This window comes from Carassius carassius, chromosome 45, assembly GCF_963082965.1.
Source record: "Carassius carassius chromosome 45, fCarCar2.1, whole genome shotgun sequence".
In the NCBI taxonomy this organism is placed as follows: Eukaryota; Metazoa; Chordata; class Actinopteri; order Cypriniformes; family Cyprinidae; genus Carassius; species Carassius carassius.
Window position 1 is genome coordinate 9,707,474 of NC_081799.1, and position 6,516 is coordinate 9,713,989.

General features: G+C 35.0%; 1 long non-coding RNA gene across 1 annotated transcript; it reads left to right on the forward strand.

Annotated features, from left to right (window-relative positions):
* Positions 1 to 766: 766 nt before the first annotated feature.
* Positions 767 to 2,177, forward strand: LOC132127515 (uncharacterized). Its single transcript, XR_009427536.1, has 3 exons — positions 767 to 953; positions 1,119 to 1,297; positions 1,951 to 2,177. It is a non-coding gene; the product is annotated as an uncharacterized LOC132127515 (long non-coding RNA).
* Positions 2,178 to 6,516: the final 4,339 nt, after the last annotated feature.

The following is a 6,516-nucleotide window of genomic DNA, read 5'->3' on the forward strand; positions in this document are numbered from 1 at the left end:
GAAATATCGACGCACTACGCCCTTCATTGCTTTCAGTGGGAAACTTTTGGCGTCAGAATTTCGACGCGAGGACATGAGATGTTTATCGCTATGAAATCACGTTCAAGAAGTCTCATTCAGCACACATCGCGATACTTGCTGTCAGTTCCACAGTTTGGGTGAGTAGTCGTAAATATGCTCTTTTAATGCCTTTTATAAAATGTATTCTGTCTTCTTTATTAATCAGATTAGCGCCATATGTTTAATCGCTGTATTATATCGGTCATCCGCGGCTGTCTTTGAGTTTCATTGTGTTTAAATGAATGAACACAGCTGCTAACTGGGGTGATTAAACTCTATCTGTCACGTGACGTGCCATAGACCTTCGATCCGTTTTATATTAATTTCAGGTTCAATGATGTTGTATTTGTAGTAAAATCATGGTAATCACGACACTTACAGTAGTAATAAATAAAATGTGAAGTTAAAACACAGAAAACAGGACATTTACCATGTTTTTACCACAGTAACTGTAGTTTTACTATGGTATATTAGTAATCAATACAACAATACAATAATCACCAAACCAGCTATGTTTGTATCACTGTAATGTTAGTGTTTTTATGTGCTTTGATATGACAGATATCACAGTAATCATATGTTCTGTACCATACTTTTAATAACTTTTAATGTAAATCCAAAAAAAATAAAACATTATAAATAAATAATAAAAAAATGTATTTTTCCATCTTGCAGTTCATTCATATCAGTTTATATCTAAATATTTTGCTCACAGATCATTATTAACATTCTGTATATAATTCAATTTTATTTTCTCTCCCTTTTTTATTATTTTTATTTTTATTTTTAGCTGAAAAGACGTAAAGAAAGCAGTCAGTCCAGTCGTGTGTCTGGAGAGGTATTCCTTCAGAAATGGAGAAGACAGAAAGCTGCGGAGGCAGACATTTGCAGCAGTAAGTCTGTGATAGTTTGTCTCTTTTATCAAACATTCTTGCTGTTATAAATTGTACAGCATTTGTTGTTTCTTAAACTGTTGCACTGTCCAAATACCCACACTTGCCATCTTTGCACTTGACCACTTGATTACTTATTTGACATCTTTCCTGTATTTGGCCTAGTGTTCGAGTGAGCATGATGACCACAAGTGTGTGTCGAACTTTTCATGACCTGATGACTGTGTTTCCCAATCCTGATCCTGGAGAACCCCAGCACTGCACGGTTTTGGTGTCTCTCTTATCTGACAAACACACTTTTGAGGTCTTGGAGTCTTCACTGATGAGCTGATGAGTTGAATCAGGTGTGTTTGATCAGGGAGACGTCTCAAATGTGCAGTGTTGGGGTTCTCCAGGACCAGGATTGGGAGCCACTGCCTTATGGGACACTTATGTGTTTACAGAGATTTTTAATATCTAATAATTATCAATATTTCACATACTGTACATTGAACAGCTTTCCGTGACCTCTTGTGAGATCTCGGCAAAAAGTCTGACGATTTACTCCAAAACATGATGTATGATGGGATACACTAAGCGTTGTATAGCGCTCCGGAGCAGTATTGGAGAGGTTTAGTGTGTGTTAAGGATGCTGTGCTTTGACATTATTAAGACCGGGGACAGTCTTGTGCACACACTGTCACGTACACACACTCTCAAGTGGCCAAGACTGTAAGTGTGGGTATCTGGAAAGGGGAAAAGTCTTTAAAATGATCCCTAAACACAGTTGCACATCACTTGTATGATATTGTACAAGCCCCAGGACTGTCTCATCTGACACTATCAAAAGAATTCATATGACTATAGCTCGCTATTAATTACTTGCTTTTAATAATGGATGCATTTAACATTTAGTTATAGAGCATCTTTACAGAGGCTGCTTTTATGGTCTAAACAAAACCCAGTGTAATGTATAAGTTGAATGTAATGTAATATTTCCTCCCTTTCTGTCTTACAGGATTGTTTGCAGATAACACTGTAGTTCTCCATCATGCACAAGGACTCCCCTCGTTAACTCTTTATCCCCCGCACACACAGAAATGGTCCCTGGATCAGTGATTAGACTTTGCAGTGGTTTGATTTTTGCAAAAGATGTAACTTTGTTTTAATTATAAGCTCATAATGAATACATTACAGAACCAGTGATGAAAACAATAGTTAAAAATAGTATTTTTCGCATTGATAAAGCATAAGATAAAGCTCTTTTTCAAGCTTCATACAGTAAACTTTACTTGGTGTCTTAATAATGCTTATATCATTAAAAAAAGCATCAGTTCTCATCAGGAGTTTTAGTAAAGGAGATATTCATACACAGTCATCCCCTAGTTCCAGTCATGAAGTGAATTCTTGATGTTATTGTCAAAGGTAGCAGGTGTTTGTTTTCCTGAACACTTTCTTTGTCTTCCATTGTTCGGACAATCAGTGTTTATTTGATGCTGTGCTGATAGAGTTTTTTAGATGATATTGCACACTTGATTTGCATGTCTTCATGGTGTTATTTTGTGAGTTTGAAACATTTACATTGTGTTGTATAACATTTTGGTCAGCTTTTTCCAGTGTTCTCTGAAAGACATACTGTATTTACTGTTTTGTTTTTTTAATAAAAGCATTTTCATTTGCATACTGAAAATAGTTAACGTTTACAACATAACTGCCTTTTTATTCTTAATTTGGGTACATCTTTAAATGAGTTTGACATATCAATAAATAATGGAAGATCCTTACAAAATATGCATGTTCATTATGCTTTATGTATTTATTTGTTCATTCATTCATTCATTCATTCATTTATTCTTTCTGTTTTTATTCCTAGAGTTCAAATGGTAGAGAATGGTAAATCACAGAAACACAATTTAATGTGAACAATTGTAACTTTAAAACACAATGTAATATACAATGTAAATTTTAGAAGCACATCATTTGATTAGTAAATATATTTTTCTTTGGTCAAAAAAAATTAAAATCTTAAAAATCTGTTTTATATTTAATGAGAGGAATCTATCTGTTGGTTACAACTGCGACTGCTGGGCATGTGCACATCAATATTGCCCAATTTTTGTCAAGCTGAACAACGGAGGAAGGTGTAGACGTTAATAAAACAGAATCTAATAAGTAGCAAATTGAATCTATTGTTAACCGAATCTATCCCTTCAGCCGAAAAACGAAAGACATCTGTCATAAATGGATAAGGAAGTGTGATGCCGCTGCTCAGCTTTGATGTCATTGGCTGTGAATTTTCAGGACAGTCTGTGGTTGGACTATCTTTTAACCCATTTTAAACAGCGCATCATGTTAAAAAAGTATGTTTTGCTGCTTTCATCACATTAGTAATATATAAAGTCAACAATGAAGTGTCGCTATCTTGAGAAAAATGACATCTTTAGCGAGATCATATCCCTAACCCTATGCATAATTAACTACAAAAAACAGCCCCCTAGTGTTGCCTTTCCATAGATAGAACGACGGAGGCTTGTGGGTAATGTAGTTTAAAACTTTTTATTAACGAAACAAAATAAATTATTTATTTTAAGGAAAACTGGATATCTAAATATGTTCATTGTGCAAACCTCTATGATATATTTGAGAGGCAGGCTGAAATGTGGTATTTTACAGTGAGCAATATTTAAAATGCCTTTATGCCAGCTTTCCATTTATTTCTGAAAACTGAGCTCAACATTATTTTATCAGCATAGCATAAGTAATAATCCTGCCCATTTTCTCTTTGATATGTTTATTGGACTCTGATTTACAGCCATTTGAAATGTACAGTTTTGGGCTCTTCAGGGGGGTGCTACTGGGCCCCTGGGGGTAGAAGGGCAGTAAAACCTACATATATGTATTCTCCTCATCATGGACAACAAACTGAGCTGAGTCACATTTATATCTGACAGTTTTCACAGTCCTCTGTTTTCTATTCTTACATTATTACTAGTATACCTTTTGACAGGACATTGTGAGGCCATCTGATGAAACATGGAAAAATTAGAAAGAAATTATTTAATAATGAAAATAATAGATTATTTCTTTGATTTTTGAAGTAAATGGCAATAAATATAATGGATGAACCTGCAACAACTTGCCTTTATCTATTCCCCACTGTAAAGCAGTAATCAAGGACAATGTATACACATTGTGATACTTCACTATTACACAAGGACAAATTCATGCAGTGCTAAGAATATTTATATATATATATATATATATATATATATATATATATATATATATATAAACTAATTAGCAAAAATCAGTGTAAAAATGTCCTCCTCACCCCCGTATCTTCCTCCTCATGTGCTGGATGGACATCAGTAATGTGCATGCTCTTGGTTTGAATACAGTACAAGATCCACGTTGATCATTCCTGCTACATTCTCAGTTATCCCTCAAGTGTTTGTAACAATAAAGCCCATGGCACCATCTTGCAATGCAAAATAATTAATCTCGTAACTTCCTTTATTTCACAAAAAAATTGCATATTTGTTACTAAAATATAAAAAATAACTTTCTGGTGTACTGATGTCCCAGATGTTATTAATCTGATCAAAAATGTTTATGACTTAAGTAAAAAATAATCCTAATAATTAATATGTAGATTTTCCAAGTCTAAAATAAACACATATGACCCTACCTAGTAAAACGATGTATTTACCAAGAATCTTCAGAACACAATATTCACCATTTTCATTTTATTGAAGCATAGACTATAAAGTTGATAAAGTAGCATGAAGACAAATAAGATTCAAGGAAAATAATTATCATCAAAAATACATTAACCTCATATATTAATCAGTTCACACAGATGAGTGATGAAATATCCTTAAAAGTCACACAGTCCCATCCAGGCAACTGTGATACAGATCACGTGATACATATAAGACATGTGATACTGTTCCAGAAAATAATGATTCCTTATCATCACATCTAAACTGGTTTCATCTCCCCATCACGATCTTCTACTCTCGTGTCTGGAAAGTTTGTGGTTGATATCCAGCACTGATGTGGTGTAGCTTGTTCTCAGCCAGAGGATCTCTCAGTCCTAACATCCCAGACCTGGTCAAAGTGAAACAAACAATCCAGATGAAGTTGTTTAATGGACAGAGAGCTCAGCTTATGATCTGTGTGATTGTAGCAGTGTGAGCAACTATGACCCTTGTAGTACTGTACACTTACCAGTCTTCAAGCTGCTTTAAGACCTTTTGAGAAGCTTTTTCTTTGAAGAGAATTTACCACATCCTCTTCTTTCACTCCTTTCAAGGGCATCACTTGGTCAGAACCCCTCATTTGGCTGATGAGATCATCTGTACAAATTAAATTACTGCAATAAAAATTTCATTCTGCAAGAATTAAGAAAAAGTTACAGAGGCAAGGGTCTTGCTCTAGAGATTGCATTAGCATGTGTAGCTCTCAGAGACTCTAGAATTCATCTATTGTTGCAGTAAATGTGTCTTTTTTTCCTCTAGAATCTTTCTCCAAAGGTTCTGACTTCTCTCACAAATGTGTTCTAGTCTGTGCAGTGTAAGGCCTGGCTTCAAACCAATCAACTATCAATTCACAATTTATAACATAACATTTACAAAACAATGAAATCATTTCAATTGGTGTTTATATCAACTAAACCAATTTCATGATACTTGTCTACTTTTAAAACAGGTGGTGTGTTTTTAAAAACATAAGATTAAAAATGTCCAGTCACACTTTGCTTACATGCTGTAATTGTAATAGTATAAAAAAAATGTAATAGCTCTTTTAGTTTTTCGGAAGGTTTGTGAGGGTTGGCTAACCAAAAACTTCTAAAAAAAGAAGAACAGCATTATCTGCAAACAATCCTGTAAGACAGAAAGGGAGTAAATATTATTAATTATGTGCAACTTATACATCACACTGGGTTTTGTTTAGACCATAAAAGCAGCCTCTGTAAAGATGCTCTATAACTAAATGTTAAATGCATCCATTATTAAAAGCAAGTAATTAATAGCGAGCTATAGTCATATGCATTCTTTTGATAGTGTCAGATGAGACAGTCCTGGGGCTTGTACAATATCATACAAGTGATGTGCAACTGTGTTTAGGGATCATTTTAAAGACTTTTCCTCTTTCCAGATACCCACACTTGCAGTCTTGGCCACTTGAGAGTGTGTGTACGTGACAGTGTGTGCACAAGACTGTCCCCGGTCTTAATAATGTCAAAGCACAGCATCCTTAACACACACTAAACCTCTCCAATACTGCTCCGGAGCGCTATACAACGCTTAGTGTATCCCATCATACATCATGTTTTGGAGTAAATCGTCAGACTTTTTGCCGAGATCTCACAAGAGGTCACGGAAAGCTGTTCAATGTACAGTATGTGAAATATTGATAATTATTAGATATTAAAAATCTCTGTAAACACATAAGTGTCCCATAAGGCAGTGGCTCCCAATCCTGGTCCTGGAGAACCCCAACACTGCACATTTGAGACGTCTCCCTGATCAAACACACCTGATTCAACTCATCAGCTCATCAGTGAAGACTCCAAGACCTC